Genomic DNA, 14,901 nt, shown 5'->3' with positions numbered 1-14,901 from the left:
TAGTTCAAGTTGAAGAAATGTTGTTGTAAGGACTGACTCAGGGATGGTCAAAATGGATGACAAGTATTTTGCATATGAATGGTTTATTTGCAGAGACCTCTTGAACACATAACGACACGACAGATGGCTTGGCGACGATTGACCCAAAGTTAATACCTAGAAACGGTTGAAGACTTTCAAAGTGGTTTAATCAACTTTAAGACAAAGAATTTCCCAACCCAGGTGAATGAAAAGTGTCGTGTGCAAGAGTGGTAGTAAGGTCCTTCTGTGACAAAGGATAACAAATAGGTTCATTCTTCTCTCTTTTCCCCCACCATTTCTGGCAAGTACCTCTTTATTTTTTACAAGCTTGAGGAGGATAACATATGCTTGATTATAAGCTCATCCTTCGGATGAGTCCAACTTAGTTTAGATTCGAACCCTAAGAAGGAGTGGTTCGTTCCTGTTTGTAATCGAACAGGTCCTTTACTGTGAAATTTTAACGAGTCCATTATAGGAGAAACTCGGCGTTTTTCAATTTTAGAGAGTCTGAAAAAACTAAAGAAGACTCCAGGGTTGAACTTTTTCGTAAATTTGTGTCTCTCAAGCCCAAAAAAGTATAAAATAATACTTGAGAGAACCGCTTGATCTTGTGACCAAGGAGTACTTTCATGATTAGTGCCTCTGACCTGAAAAGTAAAAAGCGATCAAGGACACGTCGTTTTATTTCCAGTATCGAGTTTGAAACGACAAAAACCCGACAATCTTTTCCTGTTTTTTACGGTCAAAAAAGGGCTATAAGGGGACTGTCTTTTAATTCCATTTTAACGAGTGTAAAAGAAACGCTCGGCAATCTTTTCATGTTTTAGGAGTCAGAAAAGGGCTTAAAAGATGACTCAGATGTTTTGGTTCGTGAAAAATGATAATTTTCTCTGAAAGTCCTTTTGTCCTGCACAAAAACAACACATTACTCATACCTGTTTAAGATAGGCAAAAATACATTGAAAAATATCTCTCCATGGTAAAAAATAAACAAACCTAGCATTCATTTATCCAAAAAACCTATAAAAAGACTTTTTACCATGTCATTTTTACCATTTTACTATTGAGAGAGGGAAAAGGGCTTTTGGCAAGAAACTTCTCGTGGACTTTGCGGAGAATCCGACCGTCGGAATCGAGCGCCGTCTCTTTCAGGTATTCCACAACATCCTCCTCTTTATTTTCATCCGTTTAGAATTTCATTTTAAGCCCTAGTTTGATTTTTTGGGGGCTTTGGGGTTTTAAGATACGCCTTTCAGGGTACGCAGGTGCCCCATGGGTGACCTGCGTACCCCGACATTTTTGTTAATGGGGAAATGGCAGGAGTACGCAGCTTACCTTCAGAACAACTGCATACCGCCACTCTGTTTCTGAACGCGGGGTGCGTACTCCGCGCAAAGCAATTTAAAAACCCCAAATCTCAAAACTAAACCATTATTTTTTGATTTAATGAATTCTAATGGGTGTTTTCTGGTGTGTAGATTGCCCACCATGCTTGATTGGCGTGAAAGAGAACACGAAGATGTCGATTTGGCCGCAATAGATCATCAACCTTCCATTGATGCTTTGAAGGCATGCGGTCTCTACAAATACTGGGCCATACCTGGCATGAGGGCCCAGGTGCCATTCTTAGAGCGGCTGGTTGAAAGGTGGAACGTCCAGGAACAATGTTTTTACATCGGAGGGCACCAGCTCGAGATAGAGCCCTCAGACATATATTTTCTCACTGGTTTGCCTAATAGGGGCGAGCAACTGTCTTTGTTCGGGACTAGGCCGGGTGGCCAATCCCTTGCTAGTCTCCGGCTAGAGTGGTGCAACAATCAAAACCAAGAGAAGGGGATAGAAATCAAATACATATCCCGACCTGAACTTATGGTAATTTCCTTTACAGTTACCAGACTCTGCGGCGCAGCCACTTTGCACATTGCCACCGGGTCCCAAATGCAGATGGCGATTGATTGCTTCCGAGGCACCATTTTCAACTGGTGCGATGCTTTGTTGGCCAATATGAAGGGCCAACTGACTAGGGCAAAGAAAGGGAAATTAAAGACCTTTGGGTATGGGCCTTTAGTTGTGAGCTTTGCCCTAGAGAGAGTTCCGATGCTTATCCCTCAGCATCTCACTGTTGCGGTTGGGCCACCTCGGGAGCCAAAGTTGATGCGATGGGTTGCAGTGATGGCCTGAAATCCTGATGAGGGAGCGGGAGTTGTCTGATTTCCTGCGGGTTACTTTCACTGGTTGGAGGACCAGGTCTTTGCGATCCAGGATTTTCCTTATGCCGGAGTAGATTTTCGCGGTGATCCGGACATGGTTCTTTCACAGGGAGAACAATGGAATGACAGAGGTACTTCATTTTTCACAAATTTTTAAATTATCTATTTTTTTTTGTTTTTATATATCGTCTCAAAACTAACAGTAAAAATTTTCAAAATGCAGATGTGGGTCCACGGCGTCCAGCCAATCTTCGGCCTTTCGAGAGGAGACAACCAGTTGCACCGGCACCGGTCCCACAGGATGCGGCTGCAGAGACCTTAGCTGAGTTCGAGTAGGATCTAGAGTGTCTGACGGCAGATATACCTGAGACTACTATCGATGATATTCCTATCAGACTTCAGCGCTATGTAGTCGCAGTCCCAGGACCTTTTAGGAGGTTTTTATGTAGGGTAGCCCGTGCAGTGGTGTCGTATAGGGAGCACCACCAGTGATTGGATGGTCGCTTTTGTAGACACATGTGACATTTTGATTTTTTGTACTTATCATTTTTGCCGATCATAAGGTGTTAACCTATGATCGAAGACGATGTATTTTTGACACACTCCTATTTATATATATCATTATTACCGGCTTATCTTGTTAAACATGTGTGATTAAATTTTAATGTTTTTAAATTTACATGTATGATTATCGCAAATGTATGTCTAACATTCGAGAAGCAATTGCATCTACTAATGTATTAAAAGACCTTGGAATATGTTGATATTCGATGTAATCAAATTCACGTTCCAAAAGACGCACTCTCAAAAATAACCTTAATAACACTGGATTTCTAATGGCATAAACCTTATTAAGCTGTAATACAACGAATTCAGAATCTAACCTCACTATCAAACTCTGAATCCCAAATGAAATGGATTCAGATAATAATTCAATCACTGCACTGTATTCTGCAATGTTGTTTGTTGTTTGACCGAGGCTCACCCCATGCATAGAAACTAACTCGTGAGAGGGCGAATAGATAACCCAAGCTGCGGAAGAGATATTCTGTGTACTACGACAAGCACCATCAGCAAATCCAATGTACGTTTGGAGAGGCATCGACATCTGCAAACATCAAGGGTAAAACCAAGATAAGCAGAATAACGACGAAAAACACACTTTCTAAACTAAGCACACTGTCTATTCTAACAAACACACTAGCTAGAAAGAGAAAATTAACCTAACTATCCTAACGAAAATCTTCACACCCACCATTTAAGCATAGTACCTCTTTAGGTAAAGTCCATTTCTGGGTTTACCCAAAGAGTCCCAATCAAAGTAAACCAGATCATAGGCCCCTTTTGCTAGCTTTCGCTTAACAATGTAGGGTCCATGCCACATAGGAACGAATTTTCCAGCACCTAATTTATCGTTAGCTTGATCATACAATAGCACTAGGTCTCCTTCCGAAAAATTTCGAGGGGTCACATTTCGATCATACTGAGCTTTCATTCGTTTTGCATGAGTCTCGATTGCTAATGCAGCATCGTGTCAAGTTTCATCTAATTGAGCTAAGTATAATAAACGCTTCTCCTCTTCGGAAGTAGCTGGAAGTAATTCGACAGCCATTTGAAGTGATGGGATTTCGCATTCAATGGGTAGCACGGCTTCCAAACCATAAACTAGTTGGAAAGGAGTGAACCCTGTTGATGTTTTCACTGAAGTTCGATATGCCCAAAGCACGGAAAATAACATGTTGTGCCAATTCGACCGATGAATGCCAATGATTCGTCGGATCATGATGACCAAAACTTTGTTGATGGACTCAACCAGACCGTTGGCTTGTGGATAATAAGGAGTTGAGCTATCGTGGCGCAAACCAAGCTGGCCTGTAAGTTCTGTCATCATAATGTTTCGAAAATGGCACCCATGGTCAGTGATTATCGCTTGTGGGACACCAAACCTAGCAATAATGTGATTGAATACGAAAATTGCAGCGGTCTTGCCGTCTGACTCGAATGTAGGCATCGCCTCGGCCCACTTAGTAAAATAATCAACCGCAAGGATGATATATGCATGCCCCCCGGCCGAGTGAGGGTTACATGTAATAAAGTCAATACCCCATTTTGCAAAAGGACCAACGGCAATTATAGGGTGGAGAGGAGCTGGTGGTGCGCGCATCTTGCGATCAAACACTTGACAGTTGTGGCATTTTCGGACCGCAATGATACAATCTTTAAACATGGACGGCCAGAAATAGCCAGCACGCAACACCTTCTGAGTTGTGGCATACCCAGACATATGACCGCCACATGCCCCAGAGTGACAGTCATTCAAAACCCTTTCTGCCTCTCCGTGAGTTAAGCAACGTCAGAAAACCAAGTCCGCCCCACGGTGATAAAGAGTATCTCCAATAATTTTGTACTGTTGGGACTGGAATCGAATTTTCCGACGTTTCGTCTTAGAAGCTTCGAGCTGAAAGGATTGGGTTTGGAGATAGATGATTATATCCCCGTACCACGGATCTAAAGTGTTGATGAGAAACAAAGATTCGTCCGCAACGGGCTCTTCTGCCACAGTTTCCGTGTCAGCACGCGGGAAGTCACACATCAACTCTGCAAAGACTAAAGATTTCTTAGACTTAGACTTTTCAAACTCTAAGTCGAACTCTTGCAGGATAACGATCCATTTAGAGTACTTGCCCCCTAGCAATTGTTTAGTCAAAATGTAGATCATAGGGTTGCAATCTAAAATGACTATAGTTTTACGGAGAATAATGTAATGACGAAAATGTTGGACAGCCTGAACGGCTGCCAGGGCCAATTTCTCCACATGCGATATTTTAGCTCAGTGGGATTTAATGTCCTACTAAGATAATATATCACATGTTCTGTTGCGAATTCATCTTCCTGAACTAATTCCATCCCAATCGTGGAATGAGAGGTAGCGAGGTACAAAAAGTAGTCTTGGTTGTAGTTGGGAGGATGCAACAACGGTGCATGGGTCAACGCGTGTTTAAGTGCATCAAAAGATTGCTGAGATATCTCATCCCAAGAGAATTGAGCGTTCTGTTTCAACAACCGTGTAAAACCTTTTGTAATCTTGGCGTAGTTAGGAATGAATTGGCGTAGAAAGTTTGCTTTCCCTTGCAAACTTTGGAGTTGGCGAAGACTCGAAGGGGGAGGCAATTTGATGATAGCTTCTACCTTCGAGGGGATCGACGTGAATGCCAGCTTTTGAAACTAAGAATCCCAGAAATCGTCCCACTTCTATACAGAAGACACATTTGTGTGGGTTCAAACGTATACGATAATGCCTACACCTCATGAAAATTGCTCATAAATGGACAAGGTGTTCAGCTCGATGTAATGAATGAGCAGGAAAATCATCGAGGTACGGTTGCACAATGTGTTTGATGTCATGAAACGCATAAGACATCGCCCTTTGAAAAGTGGCTCCGGCATTCTTAAGCCCAAAAGGTAATTTGCAATAAGAAAATGTCCCCCATGGACAAATGAAAGCCGTTTTTGGTTGATCAGCAGGTAGAATATTGATTTGATTGTAACCGGAAAAAACTGTCCATAAAGGAAAATATTTCACTGCCGGCACAATCATCAATTATTTGATCGATATAGGGTGTTGGATAGTTGTCTTTGGGACAAGCACGATTAATAGCCCTATAGTCGATACATATTCTTATTGTTCCTTGTTTTTTGTTAACCGGAACAATATTCGATACCCAATCCGTTAAAGGGATCGGATAAATGAAACCTACTTTCAACAGCTTCTCGACTTCTGCTTTAATTGCAGCCGCTTTTCGAGGGTGAATCTGACGCAAACGTTGCCGAACGGGTTTAGCGTCCGGGTAAGTCTTAATCTCATGGACAACAATTGCGGGATCAATTCCTGGCATTTCCTCATAGGACCAGGCAAACACGTCGCGAAATTCTTGAAACAGGGCCTTGTATGTTTGAATCTCGTCATCTGAACATGAGGCACCTATATGAATGTTTTTAATGATTCTGGGCTTGACTGAAATGTCAATGGGAACAGTGCGAGAGATGTTTCCTAAATTCAGCTCTGAATCAGGATGTTTCATTGGACTCTAAGCTTCTTTGACATATTCAGCTATAAAAACTGATGAGAAATCTTTTTCAAAGTGATCATCCTCAGGTAAAAACGAAGATCTATGATGGAGATCTTCCCATGGTAAATCGTCTACAGACAGGACTTCACAAAGTTGTTCGTCAGATGACACAACTTCGAGAAATGCTATTAACTCTGAGGTTGAAGTGAAAAGAGATTCCTCACGGACCACATTCATTTGGCCGATTTTGGTTGAACGCGAGTCGGTAAAATACTGCACGGCTTCGTAAGCAATTTCATACGGACTCAAAGGCATAACATCACCAAATGAGTCTATTTCAGATTCGGAAGGAACGATCCAAGGATCGTCGTAAACAATGGTATCTGAAGTAATCATATGAATGGATGCGAACGAAGACACGGCGTTGATTGGAGGAAAAGGAAAAGTTCCCAGTAAACGGGCATCTTTAACTAATCCTACACCAACATCCTTATAAGGGATAGTCGTTTTACCGACATGTTGGATACTCTCTGAAGAGGCTGGGTCGGATGAAAAATAAGCCAGCTGGTCTATGGTCACGATCTTGCCATTATGTGGAAATTTTATTACTCTGAAGACCGATGAGACGACCGCTGTCATAGCGTAAGACCAACTTCGACCCAAGAGAAGGTTGTAGTCTAGAGGGGCATCAACCACCTCCACATCCAGACTAACGGTTTTTCCTTCAACCCCTATAGGAAAATCTTGTAGAATGCCAAACGGATGGAACCCACGGCCATCAAAGGCCTTAAGAATTGTCGGGGATTGGTTAAGTGAAGGAGAACCAAGCGATCTCCAACACTGAATCGACATAATACACGTGGAAGCTCCCTCATCAATTACAGTCCGATGAATAGGCCTGTTTTTTACTATCACTGGAATCTGGAAAGCCATCTGATGAGGTAAACGTGGTGTACTATTTTCTAGATCAAAGATTATCAGGTTCGGGTCCTGAACATCAACAGCTCCTATAGCCGACAAAAGTAATTTTCGTTGTGCTGGACATGATTGTAGCACTTCCAAAGCCGACATTGCTGAGGGTGAAACAACTAAATCCTCAACAAATGTTGTAATTCTGGGCCGCTCTCGTATGTGGATTGAAAGCAGACCTTCGAAGTACACCCTTGGTGGGCGGTTTAATTACTAAGTCAGGGTTAGGTTTCTCGATCTATAGTGGATCGGAACCGGGAGCTGAGGTTGATGGATTTGACTAAGAAGATTCTGCTTCTTTCGATCCATCAACAGGACTTTTACTACCATAATCGTGTGATCGAGTCGCAATCCTTACATGAGACATCATCAATATGGGTTCTTCAATGGCACTCGAGGAAGAACCTATCATTTTGCTATCTTTCAGAAATGGATCCTTCAAGACAGCAGGAACTTGGGAACCTTTGACTAGTTTCGCAACCTCGACCCGATGAGGGCAATCTCTTGTAAAATGATCTTCTTCACAAATAAGACAAGGATAACGGGGCTTGCACTTTTCGTCATTGGTTTCCAACTTTTCTGTTTTCTCCTTTGGAGCTTTGTCTGCTTTATTCTTCTTCTTGCCTTTCTTCTTCCCACCAGTTTTTGATTTGGCTGTAGATGTCTCTACAGCGTGTATATCAGTGGAAACTTCAGCAGAAGACTCTCCTGTCGGGGAGTCTGGTAAGGTGATAATGGGCGAAGAATTCTTTGAATACTTCTTCTTGCTTTTAGTATTCACCGTACCAATCATGCCATCAGCAGCATGAGATCCCGAAGGAGCAGCAGCGATTTGATTCGACTTTGGAAGATCTGGGATCTTTTTGTGTAACGTACCCGACTGAGTATAAACTAAGTCAAGGTACTGCGCTTGAGCAATGACTTGCTTTTCATTAACTACTCCGGCCTTAGCTACGTCTTCAGTAATCTTCGGTAATAATGATTTAACAAACCATTCAGCTAAGATTTGGTCTGGGATAAAAACTTTCACTAAACGCCTTCGACGTCTCCATTCATGAATATGGTCGGAAATATAAGTAGACGTCGATTGTTTCAATGAAGTTAATAACTTGGTGCCATTATCATATCTGACCGGAAACTGAAAACCGGAAACTGAAAATGTGTTAAGAACGAGGTAGCTAACTGACTAAAATTATAAAAAGAGGCCCGTGGTAACTCAATCTACCACTTGGCCGCGAGACCAATGAGCGTACGCTAAAAAAGACGTAAACGGATTGAATCATCCGAGATAGAATTTGAAGCACACCAGAGGTGGTAAGTCATCACGTGATTTGATGGATCCTCTCCAGACTTACCTTCGAACTTGGGTATGTCACTGGGCAACTTATTTGGCATTGGTGGCCAGAACGGAAGATAATTTATTGGATCGTTCGTTAGGCGCGTCAAGTCTGGTAAATCCAAAGTTGCGATAAATGGCAATTGCCGATTAGGATCCCTAAAACTTTGAGTCACAAGACTAGTCCTAGGAGGAGGATATCCAGGATAACTTGGAACAGGAATCGCATTCGGGATATTGTATCCTCCCGGAAAACCAGGATTAACCGGACCGTACTGGGGTTGCTGTGGTTGTTGATAAGTGTACCCAGGATATGGTTGATACTGGTAAACCGGTTGTTGGACAGCATGCCCGTATTGGTACTGTCCCTGGTACGGTTGATAAACAAATTGTGGTTGAGAAGTAACAACTGTACTTAAACCTGGCTGCCCCACAGGCATCTGAACCGTAGTTTGAATCGTGGATCCAGACAATGGTAAAGATGTCTGTGGAGTAGTGGCAGAGACAATAGAAACCGGAGTTGTCGATACTCCAGAAGTAGGTGTGGTGGAAGGAACAGATGTTGCGGTAGTTGCAGCAGTCGTTTGAGATGGAGTACTAGGTGCAATTGGCGACTAAGTAACTACCAAAGGTACAGAAGTTTGAACATTAGACTGGACTGGTTGCTGGGGTTGACCAGAAACCACAGGTTGTCCAGTTTGAGATGACAACTGTACGCTTGGCTGCAACACTTGTTGAACTTGCGATGGATCCCACACTATGTTCATTCCGGGGTATTGACCCATGACAGGTTGAGGATATTGAGATCCATAACCGGATTGAGGGTAGGATTGATAATTGAAAGGTACATTTCCCGTACTTTGAACATAAGATTGACCTTGAGGTGGTTGATAAACTTGACTCGAGTACTGACCTTGGGGTAGATACCCTTGAGGTAAGTACTGATACTGGGGTTGACCTTGAGGCATATATTGATACTGAGGTTGACCCTGGGGTACATATTGAGGCTGGGGTTGACCTTGAGGAATGTACTGTACCATGGGTACATACTGTCCTTGAGGTTGCCCCCCAGGCGGTAATTGACCACTTTGAGGTTGAGAATACGGAATTGAACCTGACATCATATAAATGTCTCCTACACCCAACGGTTTATTACCATTGTTTCCAGCTAATGACCCATGTCCAATGGGTTGAGGAGATGCTCCTGCAAAAGTACCAGAAAGTGACTGATACCCAGCAGGAACAGAAGGACCACCATACAAGAAAGATTCAGGAGGTTGAGTAAACACGGACGACTGACTAGACATATTTACAGGAGTATAAATACCTCCGGGTGGATAAGGAGTACGAGGTGGAGAAAAACTTATCCCTGAGTTGTCTAAGTAATTAGTTAACGAAAGATACCAAGTAGTACTTCTAGGTGGGCTGTAAAAGATAGATTCACGCTCTCTTAGATCAATAGTAGGTTGATCTTCAAGAATAGGGCCGCTTACTTCTTCTTCTGGAGCAAGTTCTTCAATGGCTATCAAACCAGAAGGAAGATTTTCAGTGATGACTCTTTCTACCCTAGGTGAATCAGGAACACTAGACTTTGGAGTAACAGGTTCAGATATTTCAGGTTCTTCGCCTATATCACTAGTAGATGAAAAACTACCAGCAAGCTCAGAAACTGCAACAGCTTCAGGAATATAACCTGTTTCTAGACTTTGGTAATCTGGATGGACTACCAATGAAGACTCTCCTTCTTCAGGTGAACCTACTCTACTGCCACTAGGAGGAGTTACAAGGACTTTCAAACCTTCGTAATGACTCGGGACGTCTTGAGGAGGTTCACCCCGAAGTCTACAGGACTTCCTCAACAATTCGGCCACGGAAACAATCTCAGGAGACTGGCCCTGAAGTCTACGGGACTGTCTCGGTAATTCCGCCACAGTTAAAAACTTTTAACTACCGCACACGCAAACAAAGTAAAAATCTCAAAACAAACCACCTAAAGTCTCTAAAGAACCAAACAAATTTGAATCACATGCCTAAAGAATCTAGGGCGTCAAACCATGCACAAACAGTAGCCTTTCGGACCGAAAACACTAGTTGGTGATGAAGCCCAACATCGCCGAATTCAGTACAGAAGTGGTGGGTGGAACAATTACCCCGGCAACCTGCTTAATGAATAGACCGGCACAAGTTCCTCCACTTTAACCGTCTCGTGTGAAGTGAACCCCCCGGAAAATCCAAGTGAGTCTAGCCGATGTCTGCTCCAGGTACAGTGGGATCTTCCCTCCACCATCACCTCGGGTAGAATCCTAAAGATAATGGTCACTAAGGTTACCAACAGCAAAAAATATACCTGGGGGAACAGTCTACGACCCGATAGCACGCAAGGGCAGAGTAACAAGCTCAATCCCCTTGCCGGCTCCTTGACAATAATCCAAGGTTTACCAACAAGTGACCCCAGGCTCCTCGACAATAATCCGAGGTTTATCGTTTGTAATACGTGCGTATCTAGCGTCTTTCCCAATGAAGGAGGATTGATCCCCTCACTGGTTCGGACACGGTCTCGTGCTTCTCCTTTAAGAGGAGCTTTCCCAGAGTACAAATGAAACAGTCGGATTTATCCTACCACAAGATAAGCTACTTGTTTGGTTTTGTTGTCTTGGAGAGTTAATTACTCTCCTACTCCAAGACACTAGCCTGATCTATATTGGTGTTTCAGAGCCCAAGTAAATAAAAAGTTACTAAGTTGATTTTACTTTAAGCGTTAATTTTTATGGCTTTTCTTTAAGACAAAAGGTAGCGGAGATGAAACTGATGGTGTGTAGACTCGACTCAAACCACTACAAAGATGCACTTAGGATGATTTATACTAATTTTCTTTTTCAATGAATTCCTTAGCTAAGAGAGTTGGAGAATGAAAAATTTATATAAAAACAACTTTCTTGGCAATGAAAATCAAAGAAACAATCTCTTTATCTTTTCCAAAACATGCAACTCATGACCGCTAATTATTTTGCGAAAATTCCCTTTTCATTCAAAGACTCAAATGCCACTAAGCAAACTTTTCTTTCAAAGGAGATTTTTGGATTTTTTCCTACTTAACAAAGCATTTAAAAATAAAAAAACAAACCTTTACAAATCTATCAAATCAAAGCTACTTAAAAGCAAATCAAAAGAAATTCACCTAATAAGCAAATCTAATGAGGCCAAAACCTACAAAGTATGATCCCAGGATATTTTACCCAGTCGTGATTTAACTAAGGACTAGTCAATGCAGAATCAAAAACTAGTCAAAAACAAACATAAAATCTTTTGTTCTTTTTTTTAAAATGAAATTCACAGTTCAATCAACAAACTCTTCCGAGATTCGGCAAAGAGACAAAACAAAGGTAAATGTCTCACAAGGGTAGATTCTATGAAAGGTCCGACTCCTAAGAAGACTGCAAATACTAGGGAGATCCAAGGTTTTACGACTTCTAAAGCCAAAATCACTACAGGACCAATGCAAAAATCAAACCCTAAGGCAAAATCTCTATGAATTCCACTAAAACACTTGACACTGACGAAACAAGTTCAAATGAAGATCTCTGGTAGGTAACCAGTGGATCTGGGTGGAAAAAACAAATTAAAAGCAAAATCTAAGAGGCAAAAAGGAGAAAATTGAAATTTTCTCAATTTTGACAGGGTACGCAGGCAACCTGTTTACACAGGTGCAGGTACGCTCTGTGCACACAGTCGTAGTGCGTACAAGTATGCACTGTACTGAACTCAGAGGCTGCGTACTTCTAGCAAAACTAAGAAGAACTAAAATCTAATTTAACCCTAAGCTAGCCCACCCAAACACACAGTCAGACAACCAAAAACCAGAAAGAGAAAGACTTTTCTCAGATCAAAGTTTCAGACAAAGGAAAAATCATTCACATCAATGGAGTTCCCCAGTGGAGTCGCCATTTTGTCATGCGAAAAGAGTCAATTTTGCGGACAAAACCAACCTCCCTAGAAGCTTAAGGCTTTCTAGTGACAAACAAGAAAATTAAGAACAATCCTTCTCTAAATATGCATTTACCATATAAGAAACCAAGTGTTTAGATCCTACCTGTAGTCCAACGCTGTTGTAGTAGTCCAGCCTCGTCGATCCAGATGAGCTCCTCCTTCTCTTCGAAACCTGAATTCACTAACAATCAAACGATTAAATAGCACCTGAATATCTCATAAAATAAAACATATTTAACATACAGACCAAGGAGTATATGAAACAACTCATAAATAACAAATTGTTGAGAAGAATGGACTTATTTGTATTAATAGGAAACAAAAGAAACCATTACAACCTGAGCCTTGGTGTTGTGCAAGTTCCTCCCAGGGTCCAGCAAGAGTTTTCCTTTACTTTGACCAGCTCACCCACTTCCAAATGAAACAAGAAAGGATGACAATCTCTCCTCACAAGCTTCTACAAGGAAGTCCTAATCTCAGCAGCATCTACCCTTAGGAATGTTCAAGTTTCAACCTCCCCTACCTCTGGCCCAATGCATGTATTTATAGTGCTGTAGAGGAAGTTAATCAAGTCCACCATCAATGGGATAAGCCCCTCTTTGGGTGGGTTAGCTCCCCTCTTGATGGGATAAGTTCCTCTTCCATAGGGATACATGAGCCATCTGGAGGCGCTCCATACACGTCAAACAAGCTTCTAGAATGCTCTAGAAATGACCACAAGTAACTTTTTGGAGTGAAACTTGCGCCTTTTGACCTTTACAGGAGTATGCACCCATTGCTTTACAGACAGAGTGTACAAGTACGCAGGTATTGTGAACTTGGGTTGCGTACACGCAGGTAAGGCTGAGAGAAACTGCGTACCCAGAGATAATTGACTTTAAATGACTTTTCTCTCTTTCTTGGAGTTTGACATGGAAAGCAGAGGCATGAGACTTGCCAAGGAGGATAGTATGATAGTTGATGGAGCCATACTAACTACAAATAGTCACGGTGACATTTTTTAGTGTAACAGATGGGGAGACCCATGCTACAATGGTCTTTGATTCAGCTGAGGATGGAAAATCAGCAAAAGATCATCCCCATGGGACGGTTGCATGGTGTGACTGTGGATATTGAAGGTGCAAGCACGCTGCCTGATTTTGAAGTAATAGAGATAGTGGATGAAATCAATCCCTATCCTGCGCTCCTAGGAATTGGCTAGGCTACTGATATGAACAAGGTAATCAACCTAAAGAAGTGAAAAGGATATTTGAGAACAAATCACTGCGCGTAATAGTATCCCTAGATCCTAGTGAAGGATCGCACTATACGGAACCATTCTGCAATTATGTGAGTGATGATGATTTCAATTGTATCTATAAGATAACATCGCAAGACCAAGATTGGGTGAATCCCACTGCGGGTGGACAAATTACCTGGGATCGTGAGAGTTCCTGCACTTCAGACTCCGATGAAGAGTTAGAACACTGGCAGAATTGGTTACACAAAGTGACTACACTGAACTGCAATATGATGACCTGATCGCTGCATTGTGTGTCCTCAGAGGTAAGAAATATGCCTACTTATGATGGCCTGAATGAGTTAGATATATTTTTGGATTCATTTGAAAGGGAGGTACCAGAAAAGCGGTGCTTCTAGGCATTGGAATGGGTACTGTGCGCTACGCCCGCAGGAAGGTGGGGTACACATAAAGGAAGCTTTGATGATTGGCGTGAATGTAGGAGGATGATGAGAACACAATTTGGGAAGCCTAAGATATGAATGACAAAAAATTATGATGGGTAGGATGATCCGCGCGCACATTTGACCAAATGGGCCCAAGCTTATGGAGAAAAGCCCCAACCTAAGTGGGTGCACTTGTTCTATCATACGCTAGATGTTCTCCTGATGAATTGGTACATAGAAACTGAGCTCCACCATGGTACAGGTGAATGGGATGTTCTGCGCGAGGGCTTTGTGATGACATTCAGTTTTGAAGACGGGTGTTGGGTGCAAGAATTGCGCTTGAGAAAACTCCTCAACACTTAATTGTCAACCCAAGCGTTTCATAAACTTAGAGACAAAGCACATGCAATGCCAGAAATGGTATGAACTTTTCCTATTTCTAATCCTACTTCTTGAAGGGAATGTTTTGCATAATTAGATAGAAAACAATTGGAAAGGAAATTTACACCAAGGAAAATTTAGTGTTGGAATGTAAAAGACAAATTGCAAGTAAATCAAATAAATAAAATCCATACAACATAAACAATCTTAAATGCTGAATGAAACACTATGTTAATCTCTAGATGGATGATAAGCAATCTGA

Source organism: Pinus tabuliformis, chromosome 2_1 (assembly GCF_031772625.1).
Source record: "Pinus tabuliformis cultivar Carrire ecotype Pingquan chromosome 2_1, CPIR1, whole genome shotgun sequence".
Classification (NCBI taxonomy): Eukaryota; Viridiplantae; Streptophyta; class Pinopsida; order Pinales; family Pinaceae; genus Pinus; species Pinus tabuliformis.
Note: the sequence above shows the minus strand (reverse complement) of the source record.